Here is a 19,199-nt window from a genome sequence, read left to right on the forward strand (position 1 = left end):
ATACAAAGTTATAAATTTTAAGTATTGCACATTAACTTAAATATTAATGCATGCCATTCCTCAGTTATGCAAGAATTTGCATTAGGAATGCATACCATTCCTCAGTTATACAAGAATTTGCATTTGCATTACAAGTAAATGCATTAAAGTAGTATAATTTAAATTACTTGTAAAGTTACATTGCGCGTACAAACATATTACAATATATATTTATAAAATGGTGAGCACATATTTATATTAAACATTACACTTCATTTTTAGCAATAATGAGGAATTTAAAAAATTAAATGATAAAGTAAATGCAGAGGCAAAAATCATTGCAATATATAATATTTGGAATTGCATCTGGAAAACTAAAGCTTACTTACTACTTACTTGAAATATGCATAAAATATTTACTTACATGCACAGAAAAAGATTTGTTTATCAAGCAGCCGAAATTAACAATTCCAGACAAAAGAAATCGCATTCAAAAACTCCGCCGGCTGATCACAAGGAAGCGAAAAAGTTGTTTACCTTCCCGCCATGCATAGCGTGGATTGTATTACGGAAGCGACCAGATAAGGTGTCAATGAAACACGTTTACGAACAAGAAAATACTGATAATTTAGACAGACTACACCAATGACAACCTAATACTCCACTCTGCAATGAAAGGCCCGCACAGTTCAAGTGGAGTTAAACACATCACAAGCATCATCTAAAGTTTCCGAGTTCCGTAACTAGGAAAATCACACTACAAATGGTTAGTTAGGTGGTTTTAATAATTAGATTTCGAAGGTTGTTTACATAAACTTTAAATTAAAGCGAGGAATAACAGCTTAAGTGGAATTCCGTCAAATTTCTCATGCAGCAGTTTCATTCAGTTAAAAAATAATTCTACCATAAAAAAAAAAAAAAAAAAAAAAAAAAAAAATTCCTTACAAGAATGCTTCTCTTATAACCCGTTCGGCACGGTGGACTCTGAATGCTTCCGGCATATTACGCGACCATGATTTAACTACGTCTTTTACCACGCATAACTATAATGACTTGTGGTGCCATCTGCTGACAACAAATAGCACTCCTCTTTGGGGAAAAAATATGAAAGATGTTAAAAGCCGCAAAGCGAAAGTGGAGGCGGGAGAGAACGGATGTGTTTATTTATCTCACCCAACGCAACAAGGCGCTTAAACGACGTGATGTTATCCAAAATGCTTTATACAGCATATCCCTGATTCGCTTAGAAAAGCTGAATTTTATTAATAACAAGGCTTAGGAATGTTAGAACGGCACGGGGAAGGCGCAATTTTTGAATGCGTTCATCTTTCCCAAATACTTCAGAGTTCTGACTGAGAGAGTTCTCCAATTCTACCAGAGAGCGGACTTTTCGCAAACTTAAGCTCTAACATTCGCACTCGTATGTCGCCATACAGACGCCACAATACACTTTACCTTTGCGCTCGTATGTCGCCATATAGTCGCCATCCCACTTTTTTACCATTAATTTATCCCAAACGGCAAACTGTATATCTTGCGTCAAAATCAGGAGATGAAAAGGAACTCTTTAGTATGTTCTAACCGATAAGTGAGAGATATGAAACTATATTTGCAATACATATACTCATAAGTCAAGGCCTGGTATTGGAGGCTATCTCACCAAGGACAGAGTGGTGAAGTTGCTGAGCACTAGTAATTCGGTCCGGGGTTTGAATCCCGACGAACAGGCTGACTTCAAGAGCGTTTTTATGGCTATCCCTAAGTGTAACGTGTATGAGAGCCAGTTTCCCTTAGAAAATCCTCCACGAAGGCATCCTTCCCCTTAGGCAGAAATTCCTCGGAAGCTTTACCATAATCGAATAAACCAAACCGTACTGGGGCCTGTTTTGAATGCTATCACGCAACTCAAATCTGTAAAATATAATTTTTTTCAAAATTATTTGGATAGTTTTTTGCTTATAAAGTTAGGTTAGCGTTAGAGATATTTACTGATACATTTAAGAGAGAGGTTGTGGTTTTGTTAGCAGGTTTTTTTTTTTTTTTTGGTTAAATTTTTGTTACTTTGGTGTAGTGTTTTTTTTTATTTTTATCGGTTTTCTGGTCTTTCACAGTTTTTACCATAGGAGGTGTTATCAGTCTCGATCCTCTCTATTTTGACACATCACTTTTTAGATAAAGGGATGTTGCCTCTAAATGCATTATTTTAAAGAAATAATATTGCGAATATAAAAAGAAATGTATGGACATACTTAAAAGACTATCAGGAATTCTAGAAATATGTTATTTATATATTTTGCGAACTTATGTTGAATTTTGTGCGGCATAAATACGAAATAAAGTAAAAAGGCAAAAACGATAATCATAAAAAAAAATAAATAAAATAAAATTTAAAAAAAAAAAAAAAAAAGAGAGAGAGAGAGAAAGAAAGAAAAAAGCCATGTATGTCACCTTACTAAGAAAACTGAACATTGATATGATGAACTGTGGAATTACTGAAAAAAATTAATGACAACGCTTAATACTCTATCAGGAAATCTAAAAATATTCTGTTTTAAAAATTTTGTGATTTTATTATTGAGTTTTATGTGGTGTAAGTGCGAAGGAAGCGATGTTTAATAGTAAAGTGAAAAAGCCGGAGTGAGTCCAACAGCTGACTGGTAAACATCTGAATCGCTTCAGATTTTCTTTCTTTATATTTGTATTTTACCGATAATGTAATATAGGATTGTGTTCTCGAAGAGAACATTGGAGCGTGCGTGATGGTGGAGGTCCACAACCATATTTCAGATCTTAAATGTTGATTATAAAACATACACTAAGTTTTAGCGTTAATTATTAATTTAGAAGTTAGTTTTATTGATTTTATAAAAATTTGACGAATACGAATTTATATACACATGTTAAATAGGCGTACACTGACCCTGCCCAAGGGGCTGTCGGTAGATTTAAAAATAATTTACCTATTAAACCTGTAAGTTAAGGTGTAATATGTTTCCATAAAAACATTTTCATTTTCATGGAATATGACAAAAAAAAACTTTGAATTGATTGAAAGTCTCTAAAAATATTAATACGAGTGCAAAGAATTTACACGTTTTCCACGGACTATCTAAAGAAGAAGGGGAAAAAAGTATAATATGTATCCTAAAAGATTTAAAACTTGTATTCATATAAGTGTAAATGTTCCAGAAACATGGGAGAAAACTTTAATAAAGCGTTATGTTGGAATACGAACAAGAACTAACAATAACAAATAATGAGGTGGTTATTTTTAAAGCTATCATTTAAACAATAATTTAGGGATATTACAAAAGCTGAGCAATCTGGAATCTTGATAAATAATTTTAGGACCATGCGAGCAAATATGAAGAACAGATACTATGTTGAATACTGAACAAATCTGAACAATATATGAATTTATGTGAATAAAAATTTAGAGCATTTAAATATTAGTATATATTAGAATGATATAAGCATGAAAGATTAAAATATTTTTTTTTTACGCAGTTACGAAGCGTAAATTTATCGATTTAAGATTTCGCTTCTTTTGATTATGGCAAAAAAAAAAAAAGCGGATTTCCTACCTAGGGAAAGGGATGCCTTCGTGGTGAGTTTCTGAGGAAAGCTGGTTCATAATCGCATTACACACAGGGAAGGCCCCGAAAGCACCTATACAGCCAGCCTTTTCGCCGGGATTTTAGCCCATATCGAGCTATCAGTGCTCAGCTATTTTAATATCTCGGCCATTGGTGAGTCAGTTTTACGGTTACTGAATGCGATGTGTGTACGTACTACGTAGACTATCTCAAGTATATATCTCTTTATATTCTTTTCATGAAATCAAAACATTTATCACATATATTTGCGACATTTTCACATATATTATTATATTTAAATGAGTTATGCATGGTATTTTAGAACAGCATTCTCAGTGTTTTTATGCTTGATGTACCCACGGAAAATTAGTATTTAACGTGGACACTCTCTTGCATACATATAGGCCATAATTACAAAGTATAACAACGGAAACATATATGAGCACAAAACCTAGATATGGTTTGATTTGGTTTGGTTTATTTGATTAAATCAAAGCAAGCTAAGTCTGTCTGAGAGAGGGATGCTTTCGTGGTGGACTTTCCAAGGAAAACTGGCTCGTATCCACGTTACAGATAGGAAAAACCATGAAAACACCAATGCATCCAACCCCTTCGTCCGAAATTGAGCACATGGGGAACTACCAGTGTTCAGCAAATTTACCGCTTATTCGCTGATGGGCATCAGATATCTTACATGCACAGAGAATTTGTGAAAGATGGCTGCAGATATATTTGCTTAATGATTGATCCTAGACTTATACTTTCAATTAAAATGTTTATGTGAATAAGGTGCATAATTTTAGAAGAGCAGTTTGAGCATGGCAGATCGGTTTTTGTAAATGCAAATTTTAACTTTTTACGCTTTCATAAGGCAAATGCAATATATTCATACCTTTACATTGAAAATTCATGAAGATGTTAATAAATAAACTTACTAAGATACGATATAATTTACTGAAATCATTTTTAATGCATATTTTCGACCGAACTCATTTAAAATTTTCCCTAAATTTCAGGAATCGGTTACAGAATAAAGCGGCTGATTTCGGGATAATTGATTCAGTATTGTGTAAAACAGCACTAGTTAGTAACCTTGCAACTGGTGCCAAGAAGACATTTAATGTGTAAAATTAAATAATGCAATCATTATATTACATTCAGCTATATATAATTTAACCTTCTAAATTCTTCCGCCTTTTGTCTTTGACCACAAAGTAATTTTCAGCAGCATACGCATTTAAAAATGAAATCCTGCAATAAATTTGATTTGTTATTATAACAATTTAGAATAGTTTTATTTATCTTCATAAACGATTTTTCAACAGTTTATGGCTTTAATTATTTATGCGAACTTAATGAGTTTCAGTTAAAAAGGTAAAATTCTAGATAAGTTTTTATTTTAATATTAGAATATTTTTTTAACTATTAGATTATTTTTTATTATTACAACTCGAAGATTTTGTTAACTATGAACTATGATAAAGATTTAGCAGTTTTATGCAGAAACCAAAGGCAACTGCAAGCGCTCAATATATCAAGCTCTAGAAATGCCTTCCGCAAAGCAGCGAAATTATTTATGTTACAAAATGCTGAACAAAAATTTCACTCTCTCTTGAAGTCTGAGTTATTTCTGAAAAATGTATTACTATGCTCGAATATTAAAATTTGTACTGTTATGAAGCTCCTACAACAACCAGCGGCCGAATGGCTAAAGCAACGAAAAGCTGGTAGTTTGTCCCGAGTTTTATTCTTGACGGTTCAATGACTAAATGGAAGTTTCGTTATTTTCGTTATGGATGAAGTGGATACACCCCAGTTTCCAATGCTATTAACATCTGGTACGTTTTATCATAAACAAATAAACCAGTCTGATTTAAATTTTTTTATTCAATTCAGGAAAATTAATTTACAGCTTTGCCTATAAATGTACTTTCAATGTGCTTTTAGCTTTTTCTTACCTTGAAGTTTTACGTACTCAAAGGTACGAAATAATTTTTGAGGGAAAAACGTTTGAAAAGTCTGAGAGTGCTAACCTATTTAAAAATGTCTGTTATGACATATTTCACTCAAACAAAGCAGAAAATAATATACAATATTGTTAATTTGGAAGTGGCTTAAGTAGTAGCAAAGAAAGAGATAGTCAGTAAAGTAATAAGAGCATCTTGGTCACGTGTAATACGAATCAGCTCAGATGAGATATTTAGGAGTGATTGATTGATCGAGATATCGGAGATACCTTTCTGTGAGGGTGGATTAAAACAGAACTCCTCAGCAGAGATGCGAACGCCTTCTAGGTAAGCTTTAGGAAGTAAAGGGTCCCCAGTCTTTCCTCAGTTTAGGAAACGAAGGACAGCTAACATGAGGAACATTCTCACAATGCTCAATGAATTTAATTTTGATGTATGCAGTTCGCTTCCTGTGAATTTTAACGTGAATAGCAATCTAAAAAAGTGTTTATTTGAATACGTTTTCAGATGAGAATACAAATGATAAATGTATTAGAAAAGTTATCGTATCTAGCAAATGAGTATTTACTTTGGTTTTTAATTATACAGTCATTTTTTTTTACTCACAAGAGAACTAATTAAATCAGGATTTGCTCCTAAAGCAGAATTAAAATCATTAGAAATATTTGTAAGATTTAATTTAGATAACATGCTACTTTTTAGTTAATTCTTTCCTGTAACTTCTGTTTCTTTCGTCACCAGAATAGATATAAAGTGACGTTTAAGTAGCTCTAGCGATTGTGGAATTTAGAGAGCGCTTTGGCATCGCACCGGAAAATCAGTCTAATCGCAAGTAGCCCATCTGTATGCAAGAACTTGTATTCTCAAGACTTGCAAAATACCGGTAAAATTAGTAAAATTTGCTACCTTTAGTTGTACTATAAGATACTACTACAAGTGTTATTAAGTATTACTCTTACACTACGAGATATAGTATAAGAGTTAATTAAGTTTAACCTTACACATTAATGCCATCCAAAGCTTTTAAATTTCCTCTGTATTTAAAAAATTTCTTTACATCATTAAGGAGGAAAAATAAAAGAAAACAACAACAACAACAACAACAAAAAAAAAAAAAAAAAAAAAAAAAAGACTTTAGGTCGTCTGAATAAATGTAAATAATAAACAGAAAATACTATTAACGCTTTGTTTACTTTAACGTTGTTTATTAACACTTCGGTGAAGTTTGTTGGTTTCGTTACAGGTACTTATTTCAAAGCATTTCAGGGAGCATTATACCTAGGAGAAAAGACAACTTCGTGGTAGATTTTCGAAAAGAAACTGGCTCGTTGTCATGCTACACAGGAGACAATCTCTGATGGAGAAGCCGTTTAGTCTCCTGAAACAGAACCCAAGATGAATAACCACCTTTATCTACTTCCCCCAGCTAATGATGTTTCACTTTTGTGACCGAGATAGCTTAAAAGAGTGATTCACAGGTAGTGATGGTAACTATAATGGCATTTGCATTCACAAACTATTTTGACATCCAAAATGCTTTCAATATTTTTACATCGCTACTGAAATTGTTTTACATAAAGATGCCATCCGGTTTTCCCGAAGGCAATAACTGGCATAGTTAATATCGCAGCAGGCTTAGCTCATCATTAAAGTTTAAAAAGAGCTAATAAAATGCCCTACATAGCGAAAAAAGTAGTAATCACTAATTTTAAATTACGAATGTTATGATTAAAGTGCTCTCGTTTAGTTTTACAAACAATCTTCAAACTCCCCCCCCTAAAACCTTCTTATGAAAATGGAAATTTAATTTTATCTCAGTATTCTGTGAGGAGAAACAACTATCTGAAAACTTCCTTATTTGAAACGTCATCCGTTCTGAACCCCCCCAATATATATATATATATATATATATATATATATATATCAAACTTCACGCATAATTAATTGTCCATCACGTTAAAATTAAATAATCAATATTCAAATATTTTACTGACTAGCAACTAATGAATCCTTCAATCATTAGATCAGTCATCACGTATGCATCTCTCGCTTGGGCGAATGCTAAAGAAAATGACATTAAGAAACTCCAGGTACTACAGAACAAAGCACTTCGTATTATTATACACTCTCCTTATTTCATTATAAATTAGACTCTGCACTCGGATCTTAAAATAGATCCCATTAAGGATTTCCTTACAAGAATTAACGAAAAAATTTTCAATAGAATTGCCAACAACAATTCTGCTAACTATGCGGATATTATTACGTACGAAATTCTGGAGGAAGACAAGTTTTTCTGTCCATTCGGGGGGGGGCTGCTCATTCCCTTCGCTCCGGCCATCAGGACTAAGACAGCCAATAAGTAAGCAACGCTTCTGTGTATGCATTACCTCTAGTTGACACTTCTGTCAAATCAATGAACCTTTAGAGACTCTCTTGTGACTCCATCTTATGGAACACAATTTTGTGAACATTCTAAGTGGTCATTTTACCAACTTTGCATTTATCTTTTATATTTTATCACAATCTTAGTGTACTTTGCAACTATGTCTTCTACAGCCGATACCGCAAGTTGATTGGTCTAGCAGCCACGGATATACGATTGTCCGCAAGCCTCAATTTAATGTGTCTTGTCCTTATAGGAACAAAACTTACTGTAAACAATGTACATATTCTCAATTTTCTGTATGTTACACATTTCACACCTTTCTGTAGTAATTGGCAAGCTCCCCTTCCACATCACTTCTGATTTGTCAACGATGTTCCTGTGGAGAAGCTTACACTAGCTATCTGCTCTTCAATTAAGAAGCAAAGTTCTTCATATTTTTCTTCTCTTCTACATCTCATCTGGAGATTATCTCACTGCGAAAATCACAAAAGCCAGACCCTATTTGGGATCACTGATAAAACTGGAAAGAGCAAGGAGGATAACATCGGGCTGAATGCCAGTATATAACAAAGTCTCAACTAATGAATCCTTTGATATAGTACTTAGACAGATATGTAATGGGTAAAAGGTATCCATTCAATATACAGTCTAGTAACAATACAGGTGGAACGGATAAAATATTTTAGTTCGGTATTAAGTGTTAACTGTATTTAATAATATTCAACCATTTCAAAGTCTTTTATTCATTTAAACCAGAAGTATTCGTCTTTTAACAACAATCAGTAAAATCTTATCTATTGCTTAATGGTAGGGCTTAATAAGTACAGCCTCTCGTTAACCTTCGAAAGGCTCATTTTCTATTTAATCATATATAACACTACGACGTATTTGCGAACTTAGAAGCCATCTTTTCTAACTGTATTGACCTTTTTAATGCTAGTACACTTCTGATAACAGTAAACTATATTGACTAAGAGAGCAAACCTAACGCAGAGGTTAATCTGAAGTACAATTCAAGGAAATTGATCATTAATTCAATTGCGAAATTTGTTACATCTTGTGTATTAATATGTATATGATGAGAAAAGACATTAAAAATTTAATTTCCAACCTTACACAATACTTAGAACTATTCGATTCTTAAAGATTCCATTTCTGACTTTCATTTTTGGGAAGCATATCTTGTCAATATGGTTTGAAATATATCGGCCAAACTAAAACAGCGTTAACGTTTCGCATCTAGAAACAGGAATCTTATGTGCGAAAAGGCAAAATGAACACGTCTTCGACAGCTAATCATAGTTGGAATTTTAATCACAATTTGACTTGGGTGAGCAAAAATTATTCAGAAACCTTCTTTCATTGGTGAATGGGGATTTTCTTGAAGATTTTCACATTCACAATCATTTAGCTTGTTTAGTTAGTGACTTTAATTCAAATCCCACCCTTGCTAACACTTTTCTATACGTAAGTTTACAATTTTCATTACTATTTCTGTCAACAGATGGCACTACCTCCTCGTTCGTTTTACTCCTTTTGCGTATAAATAAAACCGTGGGTTTTCCTTCGCTGCAGATTCTTTTGCTACTGATGACGAGGGACCTTACCTGTTTGCTCTCGAAATTGATAGAGTCTTGACAAAAATCTACGCCAAATACAAGGTTGTTGCTTTGCCTAATTTTATGACTTAGAACTAATTTCCTTTTAATTTAAATGAAAAAGTACCTGAATATACACTGAGAATTGAAATTATACGAGAGTTGCAAATGAATATTACTGCAGATAATTTCACGATACTTGAAAAAGCCAACTTTTCAAAGTTCCAGAATAGAAACAATAAAAATATATTTTTAGAGAAAAGCTGCAGAAGACAAAAATTTTACTTTTTTTCATTTTATTTTAAAATGAAATGAAATTTTTTAATTTTTATTATTTTGTTTTATTTTTCATTTTATTTTAAACATTAAGTTATCTAAAAAGATGACTTAATGATAACTTAACTTTTAAACATTATCTAAAAAGATAACTTAATGTTTAAAATACCAACAATTGAATAGTTAAAATATTCTTAACTATTCTAAACAATTACATGATTATGAGTGAATTAAATTTTTATAATTAAAAAAAATTTAAATCTTTCAGAAATGTGCATTATATAACGATATACAATGCAATATAATCTGTAAATATCTTGATGATTGGGCGATAGCTGTAATGGCAGTTACAGCTATTGCCCAATCATCAAGATAGGCAATTGCGTAATTAAATTCTTTATATGTGTTTAATTAAAATCTTCATATGCTGAATTTCCTTTGTAACTTCTTAATAAATATAGATGTACTTTTAAAAACTAAATTATTAAATTCGTTTTTCCTTAAACGCAAATTTCAAATTTTGCTTCAATTAAGAACTAAGTAAAAGTTTCTTTCTTTTTTTTTCCTCTCCTTATTTTTATACAAAATATTCTTCGAGTGATTTGAGATTCAAAAGTTTAGAGAAATTTTTAAGATTCCGACTCGTGAAAATTTACAACTAAAGCATTAAAAATAATACGGATTTTGATACCGCATTTTCATATCTTTTTAATATATGAACGGCAACTGATGATACAGAAAAACTGCTTTTCCCAAATATTTCCACTTTTGCGCTTTATGAATAATTAATTTAATGTTTCTTTATTTAAAATAATTTCCAACTGAGCTTAAGCGATGGCCTTGGTGCCTAGAAAAGGATAATAAGTTAACTTCAGCCTCTCTTTCTAGATAAATGTTATCTATTCAACAATGAAACATGTTGAAATACGTAAATGAAAGTTAAGATTTCAGACCGAAAAATGCTCTAGTAGTAAGAATCATTTGCATTTTTCCTATTTGAGGCGAGTTGTTTTGTCAATGTAGTTTACTGTATCGGTGCCATCAAAGCCAAACACTCACAAGAAGAAAGCAGTTTTCGATTCGCTTTTCCTTCTTTTTTTACTTTTTCTCTCACGAACTTCCTTAGATACGCTATTTCAGCGACTGGTAAAATAGGCTTAAATTAGTATTTGCATGTTCACACAATTCTTCCGTGTTTGCTTTGAAATAAATAAAATGTCTTAAACCGCCTCATCTTAGATTTTGATGATTTACTAAAACTGTTGCTCCAAATTCTTTTAATTTCATAACTACTATAAAACTGTATAAAAACAAACAGGTATTATATGCTGTAAAGGGCATATCAGATTCTAAATTACACTCTAAATTATTTTTTTTCCTTTGTTTAACTGAGTATGGCAAAGAAAAAGAGGGCTACTTGCCTAAAAAAACGTGTGTCTTCCAGGAGAACTTTTCAAAACGAAACTGGCTCACATAGTACCAAGTTTATTTTAAGAATTATTAACCTCAAGAAGAAATTTTTTGAAACGTGCAAAATAACATATTTTAAAGCATTTTTAAAAAACCTTTTTATTTTTAAACTTGCTAAGAAAGCATCCGTATTCATTTGAAGCTTTCCCATAGTACACCAGCTTCAAAAACAACAAACTGCAGTTGTAGATAATATGCTAAATTGCAGTGAATAAATTTTTGAAGGGACAAAGACTCAGAAATTCCCAAATAGAGATGCAGTGTTAAAGAGTAAGAGAAAAGAAAGAGGCCTTAGAAAACAGCCTCTACCTGATAATTTTTATGATTATATTGAATTTAAAATGGTAAATATGAACCAATATTGTTTTGCACCTTTCGTTTATTTTATATTAATATACCTTTGGTTAATATTATTTTGCACCTTTGGCTTGCTTTGGTATTTTGTAGCTTTGGTTTCTTCACCGTTTTCTAGTATTTAAGTCTTAACTTTCCTTGAGATATAGTAAAATTTAATTCAAATTTTTCTGCTTTTTATATGTTTAGTGTTGTGTTCAAAATTGTGCATGTGTTATATTGCATATGTGTTAGATTTAATGAATTCTATTGTTGAATGTTTTTGCATTATGAACTAATACAAAAAATACTTTTCTAGTCAACCACTTGGCATCCGGGAAAGGATTAATTCATTTTACATTAATTCCTATGAGGAAAATTGTTCCGCGTTACGATTATTTCAGATGACGAACTACCTTCATGAGCGAATTAAGTTCGTGAACCACGGTTTCACTGTATTAATCTGTAAATTTAACTGAGAGAACATGTAGTAAAATATTGGTATTAGTTTTTGTATGTTTATTAATAAAGTTGTGGCGAATACTCAACTTCTAGAATAGTCAGTAGAGAATAAATTTCTTCTGACCTTTGACTTAAGTATCTTCTTTCCAGAAACCAATATTCCACATAATCTAAATTGAACACATAGAGTATCAAATAATTTGTATTACTCCAAGTGGTTCTGATATTGGTTCATATTTACCATTTTTAATTCAATATCATAAGACATCATTAATGATATTAATCATAAGATATCATTAATGCATTTTAAATTACTCAATAAGATGGATCCAGAGTTACCTGCTTAAACTCGATATACCAACAGAATAAATTCAGCTAATCTTTCTTTCGTCAATTTTTCGATCCATTAAACCATTTCTGTAAATATGTTAAATTAATATATAGTTCTAGAACTAAAATTATACTAATTACGTTAAGCAATAATACCATAAAACTCTTTTTGAGCCAGGTTTTGTCAAGTGAATCAAATGTACGTAAAGTTAGGTGGAACAAGCGTAAAATCAGTATAATCCAGAATACACGTAACTGCATATACCATTATAAAATTTAATCATAAACGTCAGGCTTACTCGTATGATGATAAGGTGGACTGTGGGGAAACTGGAAGGAAATCTCGGACAACAAAAATGTGTGAAACTGCTCAAGGTTGAATCTCAGACTCTGAAATAAAACAAATGATTTTGACATAAATGCTAGTCGCAAAAAATACAATGGATGCTTTTTGAAACAAATTAAAAACATTTATTGAGCACAAAAAACTAGGAATATATATAAACATGTAAGGCTTTTATTCCTCTGTTAACAGTTTTTACCTTGTACCTAAGTCCTGTCTATATTTACTTCATTTGATCCCTCCAGAAATATCCGAATGATTGAACAAAATATAATAGATATTATAAAACGGCGGAGGTAAGATTAGTTTGAATAAACGGAAGTTAACACAGACTTTAAAACCTACTGCAGACATCTCGCATAGCTGCCAACAGTGCTTTGAACTATGAATGCAAGCCGCTGTTAATTTTTCACAGAAAATTTAAACCTTCCGTGGTTAGGTCTTTTAGAAATTATTTTACGTTAGGTAAAACTAAAACTCAACCAGTTAGGTTAAAATCGAGGTTTCAATAAAATTCTGTGTCTTACCGTAAATACTCACTGGAAACTACATAGTGTTATTTTCTGCATTTATTGCTACTATTTATAGATCTGCTACTGTTGTTGTTCACAATCCTGGATTTTATAATAACTTTTAGTTTGTTCTAACTTAAAAACTTATAATTTTAGTTTGATTATACAACTATTAGCTGTCTCAGGCAACAGTTTCCCAAAGAATGTAAAATATAGCTGCGAAATATGTTCAGGCGTTCCTTCGAATTTCATAAACATGCAACAAAAAATGATTATGTTAAATTTAAATTCGAAATTTTATTTAATGGTAAGCATGTAATTTAAATATTTAAAATAAGTAAAAAGGGTATTTAGATTTAGAAGATGTTTAACCACATATATTTGCTAAAATTGATATTTCTACTTATAAATGCCACACAAAATCTATATCCCTTATTTATAACATAATATAAACTTCACAATTTATGTAGTACCTTAAGAGTGACTTTCCAAACCAATGCAGACTAGAAAAGATTGAAATTTGGGTCTAGTTAATGTTTTAATTATTATGAATTAGAATTTGTAAATCTTGAAGGCGTGAACTACCGCTGACCTACAAACGTCCAGAATAAAATTATTGTTATCGTCTAAAAGTTTGCAAACGCCGAAAAGCTTTATTTGGTAAAAATGCAAATAATGAGTTATTTCTTATAAATAGAATACAAACGCCGAATAAACATTCAAGTGAATAAAAAGGAGACGCTAAAAAGGAAGGCACTAATTTCTTTCCTTTTTGTCAAGGTAAAATAATATATTCGCTCTCATACTTCCGCTATTATTGAATTTATTACTTTTTCGCTGACTTTGAACAATCCTAAAAATTACAATCATTATATTAAGATTCTGGAGAAATTTTCAGTTGCCTCTTTTTATTTTTATGGAATACAAATATAATTTTCTTAAGTGCATCTTTTAAACAAAGGTTTAATCTAATATACGAGAAAAAATTTTGATCTAATCCTCTTCCTCAAATAAATAGTACAGACAGAAAATTATTGCATTTTATATATGTCAATGATAATTTAGCATACTCAATGTATAGCAGTATCAAAAATTTTTATTTTAAAATAAAATTACCCTAATATTATTTCTATTTCCGCGCAATAATGTTGAGTCAGACTTTGATTGCATTCTTATTCCTTTATATCTTTTGTAATTTTTATATTTCACATATCTGTAGTTTTCACAAATTCTTCTGATTTGGTGACAGTTGGTTGATATTGTTTACATATTTATAGGGAGTTTTGATTTCATTTCTTTCATGTATTTGTGAATCTGGTTCTAAATTTCTTATTTTTTGTCTATAATTGATAAGGTAAAAAATATGTAAATCAAAATTATAACTTAATTTAGCAATAGCCACTTAATTCCTCATTTTAATTTGGTATTCTCTTCTCTATTCTAAAAACAGTAATAACTTTTTCTGGACTGCGTCATTTCTCGAACAATCCATATTTTATGACTTAACTACATAACGATGATGACGCAGCCAATTATGAACTTAAACCGAAACATTTTCTTTCATTAAGTTTCCATGATGAATCCTTAATACCTTCTATATATTCTACATCTCACTTTGCTTCTACTTCTTTCGCTATTCAGACGTTGTCGCGCAGTTTTCTTTCTATATATTCTACATCTCACTTTGGTTCTACTTCTTTTGTTGTTCAGACGCTGTCGCGCAGTTTTCTTTCTATCTCACTTTGCTTATACTTCTTTCGCTGTTCAGACGCTGTCGCGCAGTTTTCTTTCTATCGCAACAACAACATGAAAAATGTAAACGTTTTGAAATAGGCACGATTAGTGCCAAATATATTGTGGCCACAAGTGACAATTGAAATAAAAACGAATATTTAATCTGCCTTGCCTACCAAGTTTGCTCTTCATTATGGATCAACATGTACGCTATCAATGTTTCTACGATGTTACTATATATACATATGTGTATTATAGAGTTTTAAGTTTTAAAAGCAAAAGAATACTATATGAAGCATGGTCAGAAAATGGTTTACTTCATTATGGTAAACTAATAATTAGGTTAACATAAAAATTTTAATTTTCAGAGAGCGAAACATTTCATCAGTCTGAAGAATCGCACGTGTGGAAGAATTAGTGTAAAGTCATCAAATGTATATTTTTAAGAAAACAGAATTTATTCCAGAATTTAACCGAAGCTGGACACGTATAGAGAGGAATAAGAAACTGAATATTTTCAGCTTTTGTCTAAACAAATATCTGGAATATGAATCTTTGAGTTCTTTTTTTCCCCAAACACAGACTGTTTTGTCTTTTTTCGACATTGGCCACTCCTAAAGCCGGAAGTGGTGAACATTTCATTGCGGAGGCACCTAATAGGCGGCCACCGTTACCTCCTATGAAGGGACAGGCAGTTACAACCCTGCTTTCTGCAGGATTCGAACGCGGGTCCTTCGGTATCGTAGTCGGCTCCCTAAGCACTATACGATCTAGGCGGCAAGCATCTTTGAGTGGAGTATAAAAAAATGCTACTGCAAATTTTTTGCACAGATGGAACAACTAGTTCGAGCTTCAGCTCTCTTCTTACGTTAAGGCTCGCTTGATATGACTATGCCGCACTAGACCGTTCCATAACGGTGCCCCGTATTAAAGTCCCGGCACTTTTATGCAAATCAGCTATAGCTCACCAAGACAGAAAGAAGCCTTCACACGGGTTCCCTGATATGAAGGTGATGTAAACTTCGATAAAGTTGCCACCACTTTTGTACTGGGGCGCCGTTTTTGAAGTAAGGTTTCAGTTTGTTACACTGGTTTCCAAAGCAAAAGAGAATCCTATCTGGATGGCAATGTCTCGGGATAGAATTTCCATCACGAATGATGTTATTTTCAAGTTCAAAACTGCTCCTCATATAAATGTAGAGCACCTTTACGCAGGAACATTCTTGAAAAGGTTTCTGTCTTGACAAACGATGGCCGACTTGCATAAAGGCGCTGCAACCTTAATGACGATGCACAATAATGAAGTCGTTAGATACCAGAAGCCCTTACTACTGCCTATCCCCAAAGGTCAATACTAGGGCACTAGACTGTAGAGGTCTCCAAATCATTTCATAATTTCTTATAATTCTATTTTTTTTTCATAAAAACAATACAAATTAGCACTGGGCTCATGAATGTATGCTGTCATCTGGGATATATCCAAGTAAGGAATTAAGTGGTCAAGTAAATTTGAAGTCTACTACACATTCTTATCGCATCGTTTTGAAGAAAACATCTAAAAAATCAAATTTTTTACGAACTTTAAATTAAATTCGAGACGACTAAATAAACTTCACGATCACCAAAGCATGTTTAGTCTCGAATTGATCGATAGTTAAAAAAAAAGAATGCAGTCTTTCCTTTGAATTAAATAAGTAACTATTTCATCGATTTCTTGAGAAATTAAGTTCTATGAATTCTGTTATTAAAGAATAATTTTTTTTTTTCAATAAATATCATGAAATAACCGTTTTCTTGGAAACTAAGCAAGAATGTGAAATATTGCGTTATCTCATTTTTTTTAGAATGCTACGTTTAATGATCATTTTTAATTTTTTTGCTGTCTTTAAAACTGCACCGCGTAGGATATATTATACAAAAAGATTTCGAAATGGCTACCCTTCCCCCCCCCCGATATTTTCATTCCAAAATCGCATATGGAGTAGAGTATTTAAACACAGATTTATTTAGAAAGCTGTTACTACTACTGAAGAACTATTAATATTTTCAGTTCAAAATGAAATGATCAGATAGATGTGAAATCGAGCTCAAGTACGGCAAAAGAATAATTAATTTCGCTTTAATTAAATCCATAATTACCTTGATTGAGCAAGAAATACAGTAGCTCTTTAAAAAATACTTTACTTAACAGTGCAAGGAATAACCACATTCCCCTGTGTGTCTTCTTGTGATGTAAGCGGTTAGTAGATTGGAAGATCTGTGGATCGAACCGCCCCGAAAAGCATTCTTAATTTTTCATGTTTCCTGCACCGAAAAGCCTAATACCATTTATAGTGGTGCCCGAACTCAAAAGACCTACGATAACTTGATTTTGTCGCCTGTTTCTCGCGCCCCTTCCCAGTCGTTCTGTAGATAAAGGAGAATACAAGATACATTCGCATTCCCTCTTCCGCTCTTATGATGTCAGTAGTTACTAGTATAACCAGTTAGTGAATTGGAAGATCCACGTTTCGAGTCCTGTCAGGGTGTAGTTGATATTTCATATTTTCCGCACCGAAAAACCTCTAAAATAGTCTCTAAAATTGTAACTTTGATTAAAAACCGCAAACAAATAAGGTATTTTAAAGGCAAATAATTTAAGTAAGTTGTAATACCTTTTCTACCATCCTTTATAAAAGATTGCAGAAACATACTTCTAAAATTATTGGAAACTACCAATGTGGTTTCCAGATAGGAAAAACAACAATTCATCAACAAGAACCAAGACAACCACTCTACCAAAGACAAATTTTGGAACAAACAAAGGAATGTAGCATTGAGACCTATCACCTATTTACTGATTTTATACCTACGCATGGCAGTTTAACTAGAGAAAGATTATTTGAAGCTATGCTGGAATTTAACATCCCAAGAAAACTGATCAGGATGAAAAGGATGACACTTAAGAGTATGAAATGCAGAATTAAAAATTTTGTCTTTTTTCTCAGAACCTTTTTATACTGAAAACGGTCTGCGACAGGAGGTCTCACTTTCTTGTCTCTTGTTTAACTTGGCCCTGGAAAAGGCCGTGCGAAACTCTCAACTAAACACAAGTGGAACTATTCTACAAAAGACAATTCAACTGCTAGCTTTTGCCGATGACCCTGATATCATTGGACGATCTAAAGGAGCTGTTCTCGAGGCATTTGTCACACTTGAATATGCAGCAGGGAAGATGGGTCCAACCATCAATGAGGATAAGACACAATTTATGATGGTAACAAATAAAATCATGGATCTACCCCCTTTAAAGAACAACGATTATACTTTTGAGATTCATAAACAATTTAAATATTTCGATGCAATGATTTCAAGCTGCAATGACGAAGACCACCCACTAGACGACTGGATAGTATGGAAAAGAATTTGAAACTGTTAGGGGTAAACCGATGGGAAGATGTGACATCGGATAGGGTCAGATAGAAAAAAAACTTGGAGAGGCAGCTTTGGAATATAACAGGCTGTAGAGTTCAAGAAGAAGAATTTAAATAAATAAAATATATGAATGGTTAAAATAATCAGAATGAAGTTGAAATATCTCTATTTTGCTAACTGATTAAAATCGGTTCAGTGACCAATTGCTATATGAATATGATATGAATATAATGGCTATATGGATATGATATATAATGAATTGCTGACCATTTCTACTTCAAACACTTGTACATTTTGCGGTCAGGAGCATTTGAGTCACCTGTGTGAAAATTTGAACACTCAAAAAAAGAGAGATAAGCTTTTATGATAAAAAATATGTTTATTATGTTGTAATTTAAATTGCTAAATAAAGGCCTGCAAAAGGGTAAACTGATCCTTATGTAACAGTAAACACGCCCGCGCAATATACTTTAAATTAAGAAATTCTTAAAAAAAAAAAAAAAAAAAAAAAAAAAAAAGAAAATAAAGGGTTAAACGTGACAGGGAGGTAAAATCTAATGAAACAGATACTTCTTCATCAACTTATTTGATGAAGAAGGCAATTTTGTTGCAGTGTGTAAGGGCAGAAAGTTTTGTTAAAGAGTCGTCGGATTTTATTTATTTATTTATTTTTTTTATTTTGTAGGGTTTATATTTATTTTAACTAACATTTATTTTAAGTTTAAACTATCTTTCCTGTCAATCCTTACTTTCCCCTGGAACTGCCAATGCCAGAATATGTAAATTTGAGTAGAAC

At 32.1% G+C, this 19,199-nt stretch overlaps 1 protein-coding gene across 4 annotated transcripts in view; it reads right to left on the bottom strand.

Moving 5' to 3' along the window:
- Positions 1-19,199, bottom strand: part of Eip74EF (Ecdysone-induced protein E74) — a 560,026-nt gene that overhangs the window by 318,037 nt on the left and 222,790 nt on the right. For all 4 annotated transcript variants that reach the window (XM_085809754.1, XM_035350255.2, XM_085809753.1 and 1 more), the window contains one exon: positions 12,700-12,790. The gene's annotated coding sequence lies outside the window, so the exon portion shown is untranslated. The remainder of the gene's footprint in view (positions 1-12,699; positions 12,791-19,199) is intronic.

The sequence above is a fragment of the Stegodyphus dumicola genome, chromosome X2 (genome assembly GCF_044657685.1).
Source record: "Stegodyphus dumicola isolate Sdum_Otavi_A_Nest chromosome X2, ASM4465768v1".
Taxonomy (NCBI): domain Eukaryota; kingdom Metazoa; phylum Arthropoda; class Arachnida; order Araneae; family Eresidae; genus Stegodyphus; species Stegodyphus dumicola.